General features: G+C 38.2%; 1 long non-coding RNA gene across 1 annotated transcript; it reads left to right on the top strand.

Annotated features, from left to right (window-relative positions):
• The first annotated feature begins 10,830 nt into the window (after positions 1 to 10,830).
• LOC141981726 (uncharacterized) lies at positions 10,831 to 21,376 on the top strand. Its single transcript, XR_012637894.1, has 3 exons — positions 10,831 to 10,897; positions 16,005 to 16,140; positions 21,065 to 21,376. It is a non-coding gene; the product is annotated as an uncharacterized LOC141981726 (long non-coding RNA).
• The last annotated feature ends 963 nt before the right edge of the window (positions 21,377 to 22,339 follow it).

The following is a 22,339-nucleotide window of genomic DNA, read 5'->3' as shown; positions in this document are numbered from 1 at the left end:
GAGCTCCAATGAATGGCATTTAGCTCCAATGAATGGAAACAGATCAAAATCATGTGTTTTATCGACTATTTTCACTTAAGGGTTTTCAAAAGAATCTCAACAGAAACAGCTTAAGGTTCAAATTATGGTGACACAGCCTGTAAAAATATCTGGACAGCTAAAATACCTCGTACTGCACATGTAAGGCAGGTAGTTGTGAACCTAAGTGCATTTCTGCGCAGGCAAAAAATCTGGTGGGTTTTGTTTATGTATGTGTTTTCACATTTTAAAATCTGAACCATAAACTTTGGTTAAAAAACACAACTCACTGATGTAAATTTGGATATGTGTGTATGATGCATAACTAATTCCTCCCGTGAAAGGAAATATTTAAAAAAAAAATCCAGCTTTAACACACCAAGATGGTAGAACTACATCACTTCTGAAACCAGTATTAAGTACAAAAGGGGGAGAAAAAAAAGACTTCCATAAGCTAATTAATCTACCTTCTGTAGAGTCATATAGTGCCCATATCTGGTACAGACCGTAGATGTGTCAACATACATTTCACTCCTAATTTTTAAGTTTAGTTAAATACTAATCCTTTGCATGTTTCATAGCCTTTATCATCTGAGAATCTCAATGCTCTTTAAAAGTAAATTCAACATACCTGAAAAATACCTATTAATTAGACACATATTATACATTTTACAGGTGGATTAATTCTGAAATTGCAGTCTCTAGAGAACAATCACACCTAGGGGTGTAGGAACAGATTATCATCTCCATTTTAATCAGTGTAAAACTGGAATAATTCTACTGAATTACTCCAAGTTTACACCAGTGTGACTGAGGTCAGTATTTGGCTCATACCTACCACTGAAAGAAGAAACATTTCTCCTGTTTAAGTTAATGGGAACAAGATGTGTGTGAACAGGGGAGAATGTATCTCACTGAGGCACTGAATCAGCAAGGTACTTAGGCATGAGTCTAATTTTAAAAATGTGATTAGTCTTATTGACTGTGATAGGACTAATCATGCTTAAAGTTAGGCACGTGCTTAAGTACCTTGTTCAATCAGGAGCTAAGAAGAGGATTGTGTCTTTCAGTCATTCTCTTTATGGGATGGGGAGGTGAAGTCCACAACTTCCAATGGAAGGTCTAAAGAGCATTGCTGACTATGAAGAACATCTCCCAGAGCACCTGAAGAGAGCAGTCTCTGTGCCAGTCTTAAAGAATGGACAGTGTGCAGTCCCCTCCATGAGATCGATCCATCTCCCACCGACCATCTTTAAAAAGGTCAGAGCTGACAGCAGCCTGACTCCTGCTAGATCCTTGTATTTCCTGAACTCAAGGACTTCCATTATGGCTGGCAGCTGCACAGGTGTACAGATGGGGAAAGGATCTCTGTGCCCTCTTCCTCCTTTGCTTATTGGTACTAGAGATGATCCAAGAACAATATGGCCATAAGAATATTGCTTAAATCCTCCTTTGTGAATGTTTGTTTCCCATTCCATTGGAAAATCTTAAGCAATTGCATTGGAAAGGTTATAATTCAGCACAGATCCCCAGAAATCTTTCCTCTAACACCCTGCAAAATGACTTCCCAAGTTCCTAATAAATATTTTATTTCTTTGTTATATGGTTTGAAATTGCCAGTGATATCATTTTGGACATATTCATTATGTATCTTTCAAGCATTAGAGAAAGATAAGATTCCCAGACTTAAACCAGTCCAGCTCCAGAGTGGTTCTGGCTTTGCCTTATGATTAAAAGGAGAAAAGGGTTTAAACAGAGACCAAGATCAGCTGTGGAAAGTTGAAAAAACAAACATTGAAAATGTTGCCCAATTGTATTATCTCATGATTTTTGCAGTTATTGAAAGTGTAATCTATTTGTACCTGCCATTTGCCTTAGGAGACGGCAGAAGATAATGAAAATATTTTACTATTTATTTTCAAATTATAAGCTGTTGTTTTCAAAGAAAGTCAAAACCCATGTATATTATCACATTATTGTTCTCTGGGGACTGCAGTCACTATAGTGATTGTAATTACATGGCTTCATTAACTTTCTACATTCTACCTGTTATGGGGGTTTCACATTAAGAAAATTTGCATATGCAGGAAATGAATGCCGTTTTCAAGGAGCTAATGTCATTAAACATTTAAGCAGCCTCTTTCAAGTAGACAAGGGATTTTCATTGGAATATCCTTTTAAGCATGTCTTTAAAACCAATAGTCACAATTTTCACTTTGAAGGAAAATCTGTAAGAAACATTTAGAGTGAAATATTAGTAAGCAACTGTGACTTTAACAAATCTCATTTAAAATTGGAAATAATTAAATTAACGATGCCACAACCATTACAACATATAATAAAGTATAGTGTTCTTCTGTCAGATTAACACCAGTTCCTATTAAACTTGCATGTGTTTCCTGGTATGATATATTGTATTCAGTGACCCATGTTTAAATAGCATGTGCTATAAGAACTTGCATTTTCTCAACTGTAATTGTCTAGTGTTTTGTTATGAACTTTGACTATACAAAATAACCTTCAATTTTTAGTTACAAGCTATAAAAAGCTGAAAATGGAGAAAAGGAGCCAACCTGCAAAAACATTTTATATTCTACCTTTGTAAAAATTAAATAAAAGCTTTCTTCTTGCTTTCAAATATTTTCTGTGCTTGGGCCTGATCCAAAACCCAATGATGAAAGTCTTTCTATTGAATTCAGTAGGCTTTGAATCAACTCCTGATATATTATGTGTGAAATCCTGGCTGTGTTGAACTCAATGGCAAAACTTCCATTGACTTCAATAGATCCAGAATTTCACTCTGTCTACAGTACAAAGCTTGTGCACCTTGTCTTTCCCAGCTCCCTCGTTGGAATGTTTAATTTTGTTATAAAACCCCACATTCCCATGTATTCCCATACTTGGTTTCCAAGAACTGCGTAAAGTAGAAATAGTGATAATCTCAGAAAAGTTTAGATAGTTAGGGCTGGATCCACACAGGGACTTAGGCATTGTAATGCCTCTCTTTTAGGTCTCCTACTAACCAGTGGAATTCACAGACCCAAATTAGGAGTGCAGGCTCCCTATACAATGCACGGGGAGAGTTAGGTACCTAAGAATGGGATTCTCAGAAGCCAGCAAGCTGAGTGGGGAGCTGCTTAAATTAGTCAATAGGAAATGTTGAGGAGAGAGGTAAGGTTTACATCTTGCCTCTCTAAGACAGTTAGGCACCTTACTCCAGGCTGGGGGAAGGTACCTTCCTTTTCTCGGGATTCTCAGCCATAAAACTCCTGGAATTAGGTGCCTAAAGCAGGTTATCCTGTTCTTGTGAAAAACCAGACACTCAAATGAGGGAAAGAAAGAAAGACACCCATTCTATTTTAGTCAATAGCCTGGTGCTAGGATGTGGGAGGCCTGTTTTCAAATCCCTACTCCGCCTGATTTGTAGCAGCAATTTACACCCAGGTTTTCCATCTCCCAGATTAGTATCCTAAGTAGTGGGCTATAGATTTATTCTCACTCTGGCCCAGTGAATATTTAATTATTTATACAAAGTGGAAGAGCTACAACAGGTGAGATACCTATCCTAGAATGCTCATGGTTAGGACACTGACCTGGGATGTGGGAGCTCCAAATCAAGTGGAATGGAGATTCAAACCTTGGCAGACACACAACCAAGTCCCAATCTATTTGCCTCCTTTTCTCTTTTCTGCAGGTCAGGCATGCTCAGAACATGCCTACCGGATCTGGACCATCAGAAGGGAGAGGCAGGGCAACACCTAGTTTGTGAATCCTACCAACACAACGATGCTGAGCTGCTTGGCACCATCAGGACTTAGGCAATTTTGCCATGCCCACTGGGAGAAACATAGGCATCTAGAAGTTTAGTTGCTTATATAGTTAGGTGGCAACTGAGCAGGCAGTTGAGGATCTCTGTGGTGTATAAAAGTTGGACTAAAGTGCCTAAAATGGCAGGTAGGTGCCAAAATCCCTTTGTGGAACTAGATTTTAGAACTTTCTCCATAGTAGCCATCTCTCTTAGTTGTGATAGATATGGCTAGAAATAAGACAACAGGCTTTGTCATGACATTTCTGTTACTTTCTATCTCTGGTCGGCTTGAAATACCAAGGAAACAGATTTTCTGACCTCCCTCCCAAGAATATTGTAAGGTTTATATCTAAAGACCAGTTTGAGATTTTCTGACGAAAAGTACCAGAGAGAAGCACAATGCACTAAAGGCTGCCACTGCGGGGGTGTACAAGGGAAGGAAGTTTTCCCTCTTGCATCAGTTCTGAGCACAGTATCAGACTTGTGGTTACCTGGATGTAAGGATTGTATGAGGTTAATAATCCCAGACTCACCAACTGGGTAGTGAGTGTAAGCAGAGTCAGGATGAGCTCCACCCTGACATCTGGTGGTGAGGTGTGGCAAGTTGTGGAAAAGAACTTCAGGGGCCGATCTCATTTGCATATGCACACCCACCCCGCCTAGAATGAGGCCATAGCTGCCCAAATGGTCACTTTGGCTGCTGTGGGATCCCCAGTGTCTCTGTTATTGGGGCAGGAAGAATAAATTGTTATTACCCTGATTATGGGAATCAAGGACAGTGGAACTGTACTTGGCCTTTTGTTATGATGGAGGGCCTCGCCATCAACTAAGTAGCACTCGCTAGGCAAGGGACATGGGTTCCAAAACTCTGTGAATTAAGAGAGGCTGGGGACAGGTATTAATATTTGGTAGCATGGGTCCCCTGGTGAGGGCCTTACATGCTAATTGCACTTCCTCCTCTTTCCACTGTGGAATATCAGAGCTAATTTTGATTCCATTAGGAGTCTAGTTACAGGCTGCTGAGTTGAATTCACTTTGGGGTAATAGTGTACCAGTACTGAGGCTCCCCTACTACAAGCTGAAATCACAAAAGAGCTAAACTTACTAAGAGCTGAAAACACTGAGTGTTGTGTTAAGTAGTGGGGGAGCCTGAAGCTATATGGTGGAGCAGAGCGCGGGACGGTGAGCAGAGCGGCTGGTGTAGCAGAGCAGTTTGCGGGATGGCTGGCAGAGCATTGCAGTTTTGTGGGATGGTGAGCGGAGCGGAGCGACTGGTGGAGCAGAGCAGTTTGCGGGATGGCGAGCAGAGCGGAGCGGCTGGTGGAGCAGAGCAGTTTGTCGGATGCCTAGAGCAGCTCATGGGGTGGCTGGCAGAGCGGACCCCCATGGAGAGGTGGGGCCATCAGCTTTGGACCACGTAAGGTGCCCCTTAGCCCCCCTCCCCTCCCCAATCTCCACCCAGTTTGGGAGGTAAAACTCTACAGATAAACTTTTGAACCCTGTGGCTGCCCTGACCAAGGACAGAGACTTTTGGATGGTTGGACTTTTGGGACTCTGGGTGATTTTGGGTTGCTGGACTCAAGAACCAAAGGGAAAGGACATGCCCCAACTTGCTTGGGGTGGGTTTTGCTCATGGGTTGTGTTATGAATCCTGTTGGTGGTGTTTCCCCAACATAATGCCACATTGTTTCTCTCTGTTATTAAAAGGCTTTTTGCTACACTCAGACTGTGTGCTTGCGAGAGGGGAAGTATTGCCTCTTGGAGGCGCCCAGCGGGGGTGGTATATATTTGTCCCAGGTCACTGGGTGGGGGCTCGAGCCGGTTTTGCATTGTGTTATTGGAATGGAACCCCTAGGTACTGAACCTGGCCCTTGTTGCTGCCAACGCTGACAGGCAAAAAGGTACAGGAGGAAAGGAAGAAGCAGGCCATGACACTAACCCTTCTATACCAGCCAGCTCACCATAGAATATCAGGGTTGGAAGGGACCTCAGGAGGTCATCTAGTCCAACCTCCTGCTCAAAGCAGGACCAATCCCCAATTTTTGCCCCAGATCCCTAAATGGCCCCCTCAAGTATTGATCTCACAACCCTGGGTTTAGCAGGCCAATGCTCCACACTGAGCTATCCCTCCCCATTTTTAAAATTCCCACCACAGTGGGAAATGCATGATACATCCCTTTTTAAACATTTAAAATCAGTGGTCTTGACCCTGGACTGCTTTAATGCAGGAGGATTAACGCTCCAATGTTGAAGGATCTTTTGGTGGCACAGAAGCTTATGTCTCCCACTCCTCCTTGAAGGCTGCGGTGGGTGCAAGGGACATGACCAGGAGTGAGGAGACATGTCTGTGGCTTCCCTACCTGGTGGCGATCCTCAGTTGCTCTATTAACACACTGAGACCATTGTCAGCTGATATAACTTAGAACAGCCGTCAGACTGCTCAAAGTTATGCTGAGGGACTAGCAGGCAAACAACTGGCTCAGAATTGGAGGAGCAAAGCATTGGATTCATGCCACCTTTACAGGCCCCTCCCCTTATTGAGTAGCACTAGGGGCTCACTGGCTGCTGCTGAGGAATAGGACCGATTTATTTTGTTGTCCACTGCATTCTTATCTCTTACTACCATACTACAGTCTGACTGTGGACCCCCAGTCTACTATCCTTGGATGTAGTAGTCCTGGTCTCAGAGTCCAAAGCTGATTACATGTCCATGACTTTTCCTGAGCTTAGTTTCTCCCTCCTTGCTCATTTGCTTTTTTGGATACTAGCTAATAAATGTTTCTTGTTTCCAAACATAGCACTAGGTCTTTCATTTTTCCTGGTCAATGCTACAAAGTTGTTTAAATTGACGGATAAAGCCTTTTTCCCACTCAGACATGGACTAATTTCCTTGAAACTAATGGTTTCCCTCCTTCTTTTTCAAAACTGAATAATTTTGAAATACAATATTCAGTGTATACTTTGTCCTATAGACGTGACTTGCTGCTTGAACATTCCCAGATCTCAAACATCATTTAAAATTTACTGGTTTTCTGGACTGCATTAATTGATCTCCTCTGTGTCACTGGAACCTTGTGGTCTGAACCCTTTCGTCTGTGTCACACAGTTAACCCATCTTTTCTCCTTTGCATTTTCTACTTCTCAGTGGCTATATTTTTTCCCTTTGCTTTGTTAACAGCTGGTCTTAAGGAATCTCAGTGTTGTATAGTTATTTGTGGGTTAGACTTTTTACTCTCTTGGTACCTGCTGTCTTCACTTCAAGCTTCTAAACCGGTAATTGGTAACAAGTTTCTCTCAGTGGGTTTTACACACAGCTGCAAGGCAGAAAATAAACAGTCCTTTCAAGCCCACAGTCTTAGGGGTGCATCCGTATACTAATTTCTTCTCCAATTTGCTAACCGAAATTTTAAAGTGATATTGTCCATTTTTATTAATGGATTTTAAAGCATTTCCAGACTTTAGGTAGTGCCTTCAAAATTGCTACAAAATGGTGAAAATATATGACAACGTTGAAAAATCAGTGCCTAGTTTCTTTTGTTTTTAATCACTATGTAGGTTCTCAGCCTTTCAATTAATTATATTAACTCACTTCCCCAAAGATAATTCGTGTTTTCTTATAGATGTCTGTTATATTTTTGTCTCATCTAATTTATACTTTAAGTCACAGAATACAAAATTACAGTATCATGTAGTGCAAACTTTATTTTAATATTGTTAACTAGGTTGGTTGGAAAATGTGTGTCAATACTTTTTTGATGGAAGATTTGGTTTTTAACTTAACTAAAATCGTCATAGAAAAGTTCTACTTTCCTCCAAAATTTGATTTTTCATCAGCAGTTCAAAAAACTGAAAACAATTTTTTAAAAATTTTCAGCAGCTTTTAGCTGAAGAATGTTGGTTTTTATGGTTTTCACTTTGTTGATAAAAAGTCAAAATTTTATTTTGGGAAGGAAAGGAAAACAAACAAAAACATTTTCCAATCAGCTGTAGTATTAATTGTATAGGTCATAACTTCTCACATCCCTGAGAGGAAGAAAAAAGAATATACATTTTGCTGTAGGTACAATATACATACACATATTGTGTGTGTGCATGAGCACATGCTCAAGAAAATAAATTAAATAGAATGAATGAAGATAATGTTTCTTTACACTGACAGTGTAATGTTCCTCAATCAAGAAAAAAAATATTCTCTTTCCAAATAAACTGTTTTTAAAAATATGTTATTTAGAGCTTTCCCCCAAGATATTCCAATACTGGTGTTTAGTATTCCCTTCTCCCAAAATGGAGAATGTATTGACTCTGGTTGTATTAAGATAATTGTGTGACTGTTTTACATCTTAAGGGATGCGTAAAAAATTCCTCTGATGGGTTTGCACCACTATTAGTCGGCAACTAAATCAAACAACTAAACAGTTGTGATGTGGGGCACGGATGTGGATATTACCACATTGAGAGGAAAATGGCAAGCATGAAAAGGAGGGGAAGTGTTAGTGCTAATGATAAACTATGGCTATTCTGAACTCAGTACAGAAGAGGAGTTAGCTCCCCACACAAGACAGAGTAGCCCTGTTACTGCTCTAATATTTGTCAGAATGTAGCCATTACACTATCCTTACTGCTTCAGCTCTAAAGCTTGCCCGGCGACATAGACTGCTCAATGATATTTCAATAATTGGATCATGCTAATTCCTCGCATTCAGTGCTTGTAGATGTGTGTGGGGTTTGTTTGTTTTTTTTGAAAAGATCATAAATGAAATGAGATGTTTGGTTCCACACAATTCCACATTCTGCATTCCATGGAATCATTAAGTACTAATTGTGGTGAGAAAAACAAGTATTTGCCTGAGTGTATCAAGTAGGAAGTAAAGGGAAGTAAAGCAACAGCAGCAAGGAGGACCTGGCACCATTTGAAAAGTCTGAGCTGGTAAGAGATAGCTGCAGTCACAGCATTCCTTTTGGAAGATGCAAGACCAAGGGAGTAGCCCAAAAGGCCTGGCAACTACAAAGACAAACGAACTGTTTCTCACTAGACTAAACCAGACTTTCTCCTCTATATTGTCCCTGCAGCATCAGGGAAAATATTCTATTACCTTTAGAGAGCATCAGACACATACCTGGCTTTACTTAGAACTGGGCCTTTTGACTTGTGCTCACCAAGAAATGAGTGATGACAACAAGGATACTCTTAAGGAAGTTAGGAAAAAATGAAATTTCTTAAGAACATGAATGGGGGGGGATCTCCATATGGGGATCTCCATAGGAGAAGTTTTGTCATCAGTTTCTTTATTTCTGAATGCAGAATATCAGAAGTTAATCTCAGAGCAGCAGACATTGCTTTTTCTGTCTTTGAGAAGCCATCTTGACTGTTTCAGGATGTTATGTGAAATCTATACCTTTCTATTTTCTCAAAGGGATAACACCCTCTCATTTGATTCAGTGCATTGAAGAGAATTGCATGGGCAATCTCGCTTTATTACCTTCAATGGTCCATGCACAGAATATCTGAACAAAAGGAGTGTTTTTAAGCTTGCTCCTGTTCAGAAAAGTGCAGTAATAAAGTATTACTAAATGTCTTTCTATTACTTCCAAGCTGGCAAAAGTAGGATTTTTTAAGAAAATGAACCAAATGACCAACCAAAAAAAAAAAAAGGTCAAAAAGAACATTGAGAATCCTCTCATTTCTAAGGACAATTTCTAATGAAAATGTCCATGTTATGGTAAGGTATATAGTTTTGACAATGATGTAAATCAAAATGGTGGCCCACAGGGAACCTGAATTGAAATGATGCATCTATTATGATACATTTTATTTCCAAACAGTGTTTTCTCCTTATTAACATTACATGGTGAAGGGAATTTGATGATTCACAAAACCAGAAAACATTCAGCTTGACCACATTATGTGCTGTTGCAAATAAGGATTCTTAACGTTGTTTAACAAATGATTTTTTTTTTTTACTTTTCATTAGAGCCCCTTGTTGCCATCCAATCTTGATTTTAGAAATTAAAGCTAACAACCAGATTGAAAGAATCAGGAGGATGACAGCATGGGGCATAGTCTCTGAGCCACAACTAACAGCATGAGGCTAAGCGAACCTCAAGCTATTCCAGCTCTCTGAGAAGAAGGGGGAGGGGGGATGAGTGAGTCCAAGCATTTGCTGGAAAACTCAATTATAGCAACCCTCAGCTATAGCAAAGCACTTGTGAATGTTGACACTAAAGCTTTTTCTGCTTAATGCTTTAATTAAATATCTAGAAGCCAACTATTCTCCTCAGTCAGTGTCAGAGCAATGCTTCTCTGTGGATAAATGTTTACCGCAAAAGCTCTGCTGAGGGTTTCAGCAAACAAGTCTCAGAGAACTGAGAAGGCTTTCAGCTGACGCACTTGAGATCAGGAAAGCACTAGTGATTAGACACTAGCAGTACAACAACAGGACGGTTTAATCCACCCAAATGTCAGTCTCTGGTTTACAAGTTGGCAATCCCATCTTCATCTGCAGACAAAAAGGCACTGGTTAGTCATCTGTTTAATTCTCTCGCTGCAGCATGTCATTTAGATGTTGAAGAAAAATCCCTTGATTCAGTCTGCCATTTCTGACAGTCTCCCTCTAGACCACATTAATAAGCTTTTTAGAGAACTGAATGCAGAATAAGCAGCAGGCAGCCCACACTCAAAATGGAGACAGAACAGACAGTAGAAACACTTTTTCCCCCTTTGTAGAGGGGTGCTTAAGTGACCTTTTCCCTTATAGAACAGCAAATAATCTAGACTAAGATTTCTTTTTAATACATATCATAATAAAACACCAAATGCATATCATGTCTTTCTAGCTTCAAAACCTGATGCTTTGCAATGAAAACCGTTCAGTTGCATTTGAGTTACATTTATGAAACATACCAACTACAAAGCAGACAGATAGGAAGGATGCCCGGCATTCTGTAATACCTGGGGAATTTTCTTCAGAAAACAAACATGCTATTCTTTAATGTAGGCTCACATCTCATTATAATATCACAAGTGGAATGAGACACACACTTCGCCTTTGTAACTCTGTTGCCAGCAGGCAGGTAAGTGTTGTGATACAGACAGTCCTGCTAAGATTGCACAATTTTAATGTACTTTGAAAGCAAATAATTTGTAAGATAATGGGGTCTTCCTGTTGATATTTCCGGTTTTTCCTCTATTAATAATTTCTTTATAGCCTGTTGTAAATTGTAACTGTCAATAGTGTTGTTTAACCTATAGCAGACTGACATGCAAAAAGTATATCTCAGAAATAAATTATTCCACAGTGTCCTTGACATTCTATTTGAGTGACTGCATTTCTGGCAAAATGCTGCAAAACATCTAGGGCTTGACTTTCCGAGGTGCAGAGCCTCTGCTGCTCCCATTTACTTCACCTGGAGATGTAGGAACTCAGCACTTCTGGAAATAGAGCCTGTGATATATATACCCAACCCAACAGAAGTGAAGAGGTTAAAAAGAGAAGGAAATAATGTAATCCTTCATGATGTGGTATGATGGAGGTAAGGCTTTGGGTGGATTTCGTCAAGCAGAAAATTGACAAAACCTGCTATTAATTATTGTGCTGATGCTATCAGAGGCATTTCCATAATCAAAGAGTGAGGCGTGGGCATAAATTCACAAGGCATTGGGTAGCTTTGGGGTTAAATTACTTATTTTCAATGGAGATTTTAAAATCATCATAATAAAGAAAGAGAGCATTTATATAGCATGTATAGCCAGTTTATATTTTAGTAACAATTTCAGCTATACTGTCCTATATTCCTGAGTGTGTGTGAGTGAAAGAGAGAGATGGATACTTGTAGGAGTTTTATTTACCAATATTGACTAGCAGGAGAGTGGAATGTATCACACTTAACCTACCTTTAGTTATTTAAAAAGGTAACTAGTTACTCTTCCCTGAGATTATTAATTATTAACTATTATTGTACCAAGGGAAGTAGAAAAGGAAAGCAACCAAAAAGCACAGATACATAAGAATGTCAACTCACCAGTCACTTGCAAATTTAAGCTATTAGAGATGTGGTGACAAATTCAATATTTGTAGTAGTTGCCATTAAAGAGTCAGCATTGACCAACAGATACGGCTAAATGTGCACAAAGTGTGCTAAAATATATACTTTGAATAAAAACAGCAAATTTGATTGGACAGAATTCACAGCCCCTTTTATTCACTGTCTGCAAACATTCATACAAGCAAGTTTTAATTCACATGTAGTATTGTGAATTCTCATGCTAATAACTATTTGAATAACTATTTATACTGGTAGTGTACACATGACAATCTTGAAAGCTGCTTTTTTGAGAATCACCCAGTCAGACAGCAGAAATTATACCATGTGACTCAAGTGACTAATTACAGAATATAAGTAGCAAATTATGAAGAGCAAATATTCAAAGCAGAGACACAGTTAGCAGTTCTTGAAGAATTAATTATGTTTGTATTTAGTTTATGTTTCTTTGTTGCTTGGTTCTCCTCTTGACTTCACATGTTGTTTGACTACCTTGTTCCATAAATTAACTATGTTGTTCATGGAAATTCTTCTCCCACTACTGGCTGCTGTAACAGTAGAAAGTGAAGTCAATGGATATTGACCCCTGTCACATGACATAGGCATAACCCTTTCCTGGCTCTTTCAAATATCATGTGACTAAGCCAAGAAATAAATTCCTGTACATGGAAGGAACCTTGGCAGAGAACTGGAGGAGGTGGTACCTACCCTTACAAATTTTCCAGTGGAATGTAGCATTGAAGAGAACCAGAAAGAATGAAACCTTCATACTTCTCCATGTGGCTACCTAAAGGTATTCAAGATTTACAAGACATTTCAGTGGTAATGTAAAGAAACTATACACTTCTATGCAAAGTCATTCAAAAATTTCAAGAATGCTTTGATTTATGCAAGAATGTCACTTGGGAAAGGCAGATGGGTGAGGTAATATCTTTTATTGGACCAACCTCTGTTGGTGAAAAGATAAGCTTTTGTGGTTACAAAGAGCTCTTCTTCAGGCCTGGAACAAAGGAGGATTAGTGGGTTACAGATTGTTGTACAGAGCTGTAAATCCAGTGTCTTTTTTTCAGTCTCAGATTGTTAGTGTCTAGTAACGCACTAATCCTCCTTAGTCCTTGAATAGTCTCTTGCAGTGTGTGTTAACTCCATATGCTTAAGACTCTGCTCCACCTTGTATTTTGCTATGATACTCTGAGTACCTTTCCCAAACCTGAGAAAGAGCTGTGTGTAAGCTCAAAAGCTTCTCTCTTTCACAAAAAGAAATTGGACCAATACAAGATATTATCTCACCTACCTTGTCTCTCTAATACGCTAGTGCCAACACAGCTACAACGACACAAACAACTTAGGAAGGGCATGTTTTCTTTACAAGAAACCAACAGCAAGTGAAACCACAGAGTAACGTGTAATAGGGCTTTGTAATAAAGCTAAATCGTGTGAATCTGAATGGTTGACAAATCATCATTAACTTGCTTACAAAACCAATTTTTTTTTAAACATTTATCTGCCAAAAGAAGGAAGGGTTTTGCACTTTCAGTATCAAGTAGACCTGCCAGCATCCAGGACTTGCATCCAAAACTGAAAATACACAGGCATTTTGAAATCTAGAGAAGCCATCCTTAATTATCCTCATGGGACAGCACTTGGTTGTGAAGTTTTATTCAGATCTTATGGATCTATGCAAATATTTAACCTGTACGGTTTTTTACAGTGACCAATCTTTTAACCCAGTCAGTTGGTGTCTGAGTTAATTCAATAACTTCTTATTTTCCACCAAGTCAAATTTAACTCCTACTTTACTGCCCAAGGACAAAAGAATATTAGTCCAAAATGTACCAAAGCAACGTGTACTGAATCTTTGAGTATGTGGATGGAATGGAAGTATTTGATGATCTGCTACTTTGGCGCAAAAATTACCAACACCACAAGAAAAGACTCTGCAATGTTCTACAACAAAATAATCAGATCAGACCCTTGAATTGAATAGGACAAAATGCCAGGTTGAGTTGATTGAGATTAGTCTTGTAGGACGCATGTTCAGTAACAAAACTGAAGCTAGGCCCAAGAAAGGTAAAGTCGATTGTACTAAAAGAAAGACCCCCAAACAAGAAAGTCTTACAGAGATTCTTCAGCAGGTCAAAACATCTAAGTAAATGCATCCTGTGTTCAGTAGAATGCTCCACTTAAAATACTGCTTCAGGACAGGATGGAATAACACTGTGATGACTGGAAATAGAAAAGCATTCAGGTATTTAAAAAAACCTAACCATGATAACAGAAGTACCAATACTAAAGTATTTTGAGACTAATATAGACCCTAGCCTAAGAACTCAGTTGATGCAAACTCACATGGGTTCAAAGCCATCCTTGTACAGGTTGGTCACCCAGTGGCAAATACTTCTTAAACATTGATTAAACACAACAAAATTATATTCAAATTTGAAAAGTAATGCTGACAACTGACTTTGGCTGTTAGCAGAGAAGAAAGACCACAAATCTTTGAAAGCCATGTTCAAGAAACCATAGTTCTAGCCTTCAGAAAATGATCTACCTTGGTGCCACAATGGCTAATGTAGAGAGAATTGTTTTGAGGGTAAAAACCAGCCATGCAATTAGAAAGCCCACTGGGGTCCAGAGAGTGGCTAGTGACAGATGTCCAATAAAATGTTAGAATAATCTTTTCATCAGTCAAGAGGCGTCAGGTCATTTACATGAACCTCTTTACTTGACATCTCCATTGGTGTGGTTTATTATTTGTATAAATCAGTTTGTAGTTAGTACTGTATTTTGATCTGGTATTTACATTTGAGTTGTTTTGCTTTATAAAGGAAGATGCAATAGTAACCACTGGAGTCAGTGGATACTGACAAAGGAATTATTATTTGTAACCATGACCTAGATCATAGAATCATAGAAGTGTAGGACTGGAAGGGACTTCAATAGGTCATTTAGTCCAGTCCTCTGCACTCAAGGCAGGACTATGTAATAACTAGACCATCCCTGATAGGTATTTGTCTAACTCGTTCTTAAAAACCGCCAATGACGGAGATTCCACAACTTCCCTTGGCAATTTATTCCAGTGTTTAACTATCCTGACAGACATTTTTTCCTAATGTCCAGCCTAAACTTCCCTTGCTGAAATGTAAACCTATTGCTTCTAGTCCTATCCTCAGAGGTTAAGGAGAACCATTTTTTACCCTCCTCCTTGTAACAACCGTTTATGTACTTGAAAACTGTTATCATGTCCCTTCTCAGTCTTCTCTTCTCCAGACTAAACAAACCAAATTTTTTTCAATCGTTCCTCATAGGTCATGTTTTCTAGACCTTTAGTCATTTTTGTTGCTCTCCTCTGGATTTTTTCCAATTTTTCCACATCTTTCCTGAAATGTGGCTCCCAGAACTGGACACAATACTCCAGTTAACGCTTTATCAGGCTGGAGTAGAGCGGAAGAATTACTTCTTCTGTCTTGCTTACAACACTCCTGCTAATACATCTCAGCACACTGTTTGCTTTTTTCCCAATAGTATTACACTGTTCACTCATATTTAGCTTGTGATCCACTAAAACCCTAAGATTCCTTTCTGCAGTACTTCTTCCTAGGCAGTCATTTCCCATTTTGTATGTGTGCAATTGATTGTTCCTTCCTCAATGGAGTACTTTTGCATTTTTCCTTATTGAATTTCATCTTATTTACTTCAGATCATTTCTCCAGTTTGTCCAGATAATTTTGAATTTTAATCCTATCAAAATCATTTTTTGAAGATATTGAACAGAACCAGACCAAGGACCAATCCCTGAGGGATCCCACCTGATATCTTGACTGTGAACCACCGATATCTACTCTCTGGGAACAGTTTTCCAACCAGATATGCACCCATGTTGTAGTAGCTCCATCTAGGCTGTATTTCCTAGCCTCTTCTCTTCTCCTCACCCTCCCCTTTCACACACCTTTTAATCTCCCCACTCAATCCTTATATGCTCCTTCACTTTCATCCTCTTTCTATTCTTTCCTCCCACCCACTCTGTCACCGTATGTCTTTATACCATTGCTATTGCCACTTTTATATTTGGTAACATTTGTATAGCTTGTCATTCCAATAAAGACTCATTAAATTTACTCATCCTCCCCCATTACAGGAGCCAAAGAAAAAGTACTGTTGTTGATTGCTGTTTGATAATAGTACCTGTGGCTGGCAATAAACATGGCTGCTGTTTTATAAGGCTCTCCATTTGCTGAACAGTTCTCTCAAATCACAAAGAATGCAGCAATGGGGTAAGTATCAGAACCATCAATTCCATATTTGTTGGACTGATTGTTACAAAAATTGCAGAGCCTATTGGAATATGCTCCAGCTGGTACTCTTGTGTGTTCATCTCCTTATGTGTGTGTGCTTTCACTAATCTTAGCTGTAGTCTAAACTAATAGTTGATTACAGTGGACTAGAGATACAGAGAACACTGAAAGAAAACATACGTGAAAAACTTAGACAAGTTGCTTTGGAAATGTAACTGTAGTTAGATTAAAATTTGACCCATTGTAACTCAAGAAGAGATAATATAATATTGTAGACTGAAACATTATATTTGTCAAGCACTATTGTAGATATAATTAGAATAAGTCAGAAAAGCACCCTCTCTCTGCTGCAACAGCTCACTCCTTTTTGCATCAAAGTTAAAAATCAAAACCACAAATTATGTCCCTGAAATAAAAATCTTAACATGAAAACCTCTGCCTAAGTCTTTGTTAGGGCTAATATTGCATAGTATCATGTGACTTCAGAATTACTGATCACTGCAGCAGCTGTGAATGTCTGTGAAATGAAAATCCTCTGCCTTATGCACAGAGAATACAAACAGTACCAAACTTTGTTTGTTTTCCTGTGCTTTCTGCATCAGGATCTGATTCTCCACTCACTTCCACCAGTGCAATTATGAATATAGGCATAGAAAATTTCCAATAGAAAATTTTCATGTTGTAGCAACTGCATTTGCTGGTGGAAAATAATTCCAATGGAAAATTCCTGACCAGATCTACTGAGAAAGTTTCTTCCTAATTCAAAAAAACAAAGAAACAACAACAAAAACCAGTAGAAAGTCCAGCACCCCGTACATCCGGAGGTAAGCCATGAAAACAGCCACCATTTTCTATGTATGAGTCCCCATCACAAAGAAGGTCTCACAATCAGTCTGATCTAAAATAGGCTGAATATTGAGATAGCAAGCACAGAAAAGACGGCTAATATCAGTCGAGTGCATAGGTTAAAGGTCAAGGAAGGTCATACATATACCAGGGTCGCAGCTTACTAAGGGCTATATATAATCGGTAAGGAGATCTTGAAGTTTACCTACAGCCTGTTCTATTCCTGTAGAATGGACATCACTGACTCACTGTTATTACAATAAGGCCCTGGAAATGGCTGTACTGTGGAACTGCTGCAGCTTTAGCTTCAGGAATTAATCACAGCAAACCAGCTGACAGAATATAGCATTTTAAATTTCTTAGAACACAGGAACCAATGTCAAAAATTCTAGGTCTGGATCCAGATTTCAAACACTCATAAGTTCAGAATGTTCAAATTTGTGGTTTTGGCTTTCTCCATTATACAGACAGGGTCCAATAGTAAAGTATGGATCCAGATCTTGTTTTGGATTTTAGAAATCTCTGGATCCAGGATTTTGGGCCTATCACCAATTCTTAGTTTTATTTAAAAACTGTTCTTTTTCTCCCATATCTAAGCAGCATTCTCTATATTCTTTAGAGCTGACTGAAAGAGAAAGAGTAATAAGAGCCCTTTTGGTATAAATCCTGCTGTTTTACTTTAAAATGAAGTAAAACAGAAACACATCTTTTAAAAAAGCTTTCTTTAGTCATGATGTTTGACTCTGTCTTATTGTCTCCAAATAACTCTCCTAAATATAATGATGTGAAGAATTCCTTCATATAAAGAGACAAACTCAAATGGCTGCCAGAATGTCACAGAGAACTCATGTATCAAAGGGAATATTTAATGAACCAAGAGAAATCATTTACAATACAGTACTTAAATTGAACATTTCATTCCAGTTATAATATCCCACCCTCCTGGGTCCCACACTACCCAACCATTTATGTAGTTTCCAGGGGATTTCTTGCTAAAGCACAAACAAACGAACAAAAAAACAAAAAACCCCAACAACAACCAACCCGGAGGATTTGGTGCACTTGTGTCCTGAAAAATCCCAGGGAAAGCAGGTTCAGACTCAATGTATTTTATAGAAATTTTTTTAATGCACAGAGTTAGCGTTTATGAGTCAAACTGTGCCTTGAGTCAAATTCTGTTCTGAATCTCAGAGTCTGTCTCACTGACTTTACTTCAGCTGCCTATTTAAGATATCACAATTTGACCAGTGTGGAGAGTTTTTCTTTCTTATTGATACTGTTAATGTTACATTAATCAACCTCAGGACCGTTTGTTCTAGTAATGTACAAATCGGGAGTTTTATAATTTATATAACTATCTGAGATATAACCAATACACGGGCATATTTATTCATTAGTATTATTCAATTTTATGGAATCATTTTCAATTATACAAAAAATAAGTAATGAAATTACCTTAATTCAAATCTTATTACAAATTAAATACATACAGCTAAGATAACCATTTGGGGAAAATTGTGTTATATGTCTTCAGCTGTCCTCTGCTCTTTTCCCCAGAAAACAATTCTTTAGTTGGTATAAACAGTGCAGTTTAAAACTACGAAGAGTGATGAAAAACCTTGTAGTCAATTTACATTGCCCTTGAATGTTTCTTCAACTCCACCTTGGTGTGTGCATGGGGGATGCTGAGGAACTGACAATTATTTTGCCAACACGCAAACTGAAAGGAAATTGACCATCATTAATATTATCTACCCCCCTTCCCCATCACACATAGAACCTATATTTACAAACAGGTTATTTATTAAAGTGGCTCACTGATGCCTAAATTTAAACAGGGGTCCTGTTGTTATGAGCAAAAAGCACCCAAATGTTCAATTGTTTTGTGAGGAAAAACTAATTCTGCAACATTTTCTGTCTCCTGCCCATAAACCCTGATATCCTGAATTAGAGGAATGTTCAGTGTTCATTTGAATTTGAAATTTACAGAGTGTGAATCCTGCCAAATTGAAACCATGACAAAAATTGGCATAATCCCCAGTGAGCCAAAATGATTGAAGTTTGCACAGCTGTACCCCAAATGCCCTTTCTGCTCACAGGTTTGACACCAAAGCACTGGAGTTAGAACAATAAGATCAAGCTAAAAAAAGAAATTAGAAATATATTAAATTACTTACAATCTAATCATCTAGGAACCATTTGTCAGCCCATTCAGTTTGAAACACACAAGATATTAAAGTTTAAGAGTATGTTTTTACAGTGCATAAGGTAAATACACCATGCCAAACAAATATAGTAGAATTCTGATGAATGTTCCTCTAGAATTCTCATCTAGAGGACAATATACAGAAGAACCCTCTTTTCAAAAGGAAGATACAGACAGTTCAATGATGAAATGCATACATGAATGTACAATGTATGCAAATACACAGAATGGATAATGACATTAAAAGAAGTATTCACAATGTGTAATAGCACGATGGCCCTGATCCTGCAAACCCTTATGAATATGAGTAACTTAACTAGTCCCATAGGCTTGAACTATTAACCCATTGGCTACTCCCATATGTAAAGTTACCTGCATGCCTATGAGTTTGCAGAAGTAATCTCCAAAGGAAATATTTAGTCCTGAGAGATAAACAACATATTGATAGTGCAGACTTAGTTTCATTGCTTGAGAAATGTTTAAGATTAGTATTAATACTATGTATTAGCATTACAAATATTACTGTTACTAAACATTTCTTAAAGGAGAGTTTCTGGTGCCAGTTGTAAAAAGAAAATGCTTTGATTGTAGCACAGGCCTCAGTGGTGTTATGCGTCCTGCATATCTGTAATCAAATGAAATAACTGTATATGGAAAGTATAACTCCTGCCTCTGAATGATATCAGAGTGAAAATTCTGGCTTACTATCTAAAGGCTATGTCATCACACTGTATATTAAAAGGTCATAAAATGCTGTTGATGAAGCTTATGTTTCCTTTCCTTATGTGAGAGTTGTTATGAAAGCAGTATGCACACAGATTTTCAATATAAAATACCCTTTTCATTTTAGAACTAACACCACATGGAACAAATGACTATTTTACCTGATGGCTGAAGATGAAAATGAATATGAACAGATCCTGCTTTGATTTAGCTTATCTATAGCAAAGCATGATGCAGCCAGAGAGACGTTTAAACAGATTAGAGTTAATACAGGAGTACACATGCTTAATTTCCTAAACTACAGCATACTAGATCAAACTTCATTCTGTGATCCTTCCAATGTGTGCAATAACAAGGCAACAATAAGCATGCACATAGGCAAGAATAAATTATTTGTCTAATTCAAACAGATGAACACTACTGCACATGGAGTTTTCTCATTATCTGAAATAAAAGGATACAGACGGTCGAACCTGGCAAATGTTGGAATCAGAAGATATTATAAATAGCACAGATCTTTTTAATTGCTCAGATCTTGGCCAAAAAATGAAATTGAGCTTGACTGATCTATTTTGTTCTTTTTAAGGCATATTTATGAGAATACAGGCAATTAAATGATCAAAGGAGGAAAAACTGATGAAGAGAACTTTTCTAGCCAGGTATTAAATTTCTAGGCTGACCTTTACTTTCAAAAACATTGAAGTTGTATAATATTAAAAAGATGTCACACCAGTGAAAGAGAATGTGCCTGTTTAAGCAGTCAAGATTATTTTTTTCAATCAAAGTCTTTACAGAAGCCCTTTAAACATTTTCTCATTGAAGTGTCTAGAACTACAAATATTTACTGGATATATGTTCAGCTACCAAAAAGAAACTGAAATCCTTCCGAATTTAGGGTCAATATTATTTATGGTCATTAGATATAGCTAAGGAGATGATGTTAAAGATCTGGATCAAGATTAGGATTTGACTAAACCCTGTGTTCAGATTCTGAGGGTTAGTTTGCACCTATCCAAGAACCAAAACTATATAAAAATCTCAAAACACTTTACATTAACATTCTAGCATTAATAAATTTAGCCTCACACAACCCTTATAAAACAATTAATTGTTATTCTCATTTTACAGATGGAGAAAGTGAATTACAGGAAGATTAAGCAACTGCCCGAAAGTCATATTGCAAATTGCTGGCCAGGCATAGGGAGGGGAGGCTTAGCATTCTAAACATCAGGTCTGGGTTACTTTGACCTCTGGAAGCACCAACTAAGGTCAACTTATCCATTCATCCATTTCAGGTAGATAAATTGAGTTCTATGTTCTCCCTTACCTTGTTCAGTATCTGCATGAAAGCCATTGGGGAGAGACAAACTGCATGGACTAAAAAGCCAGCAATATTAGATGACACCCATCTCTATGTCACCTTTACATCAGATACAAAAAGCATCAAATATCCAAGGGCTTGACTGAAATCAGCAAGTGGATACATGGCAGATGGTTGAAAATAAATATTGGAGAGACTGATGATAACACTGGGGTGGAAAGGAAATCATTTTGAAGAACTCATCACCTCTTCTAATCCTACTCTGCATTGAGGGTATCTAGCCACATAGGCTAAACCAATCCATAGCTTCAGTGTTCACTGCTTCTGGGTACCCAAACTGTCATGGCCACCAAAGATGGTTTTCTCCATCTGTGTCTGGCAAGAAGAATGCCTTCTGACAGATTAAGAGTTAGCCAGGATGATCCATATATTTGTAACTTCCAGATCCTCCTTGTATAGTTCTCTTTACCTAGGCATAGAAATACTGACCTTAAGAAAGTTGAAATGCACTCAGAACAGAATGCAGTTGATGCAAAATTGTGAAGAAAAGAGTGTCCTAAACAACATATGCCCATGAGAGCACATCACTCTAGCCCCTACTCTGTTCTCTAACGGCTCATGGAATACAATGTCAAAATCAAGGTTTATCCTCGTCTTCAAAACCATGCTTAGAACTGACTCAAGTTATTTGGATGACTGTCTCAATCTTCATGGTTATCATCACCACTCATGTCAGCTATGCTCCACTGAAACAATGGATCTGTCAACCTCAAAAGTGACACTGGTGTGTGAAAGAAACAAAGGTTTCTCAGCAGTTGACCCAGGGATTTGGAAGTCATTCATGGAAATCAGAATTATAATGAATACTAGTATGTTCAGAGCAAAATACAAAACCCACTCCTTTGAAATAACCTCCCCACAAAACATCATGTTATACCACAAAAAATATTCAGACAAAATAAACATAGTCCAATCACTGCTGGCATGTAGGACAAGAGAAAAAGAGACAAATATATCTTTATATGTACAATGGGGGGCGTATAAGAACTTGGATAAATAGATTTCAGAGTAACAGCCGTGTT

Source organism: Natator depressus, chromosome 2, assembly GCF_965152275.1.
Source record: "Natator depressus isolate rNatDep1 chromosome 2, rNatDep2.hap1, whole genome shotgun sequence".
NCBI lineage: Eukaryota > Metazoa > Chordata > Testudines > Cheloniidae > Natator > Natator depressus.
This window is presented reverse-complemented; position numbering and strand designations above follow the sequence as displayed.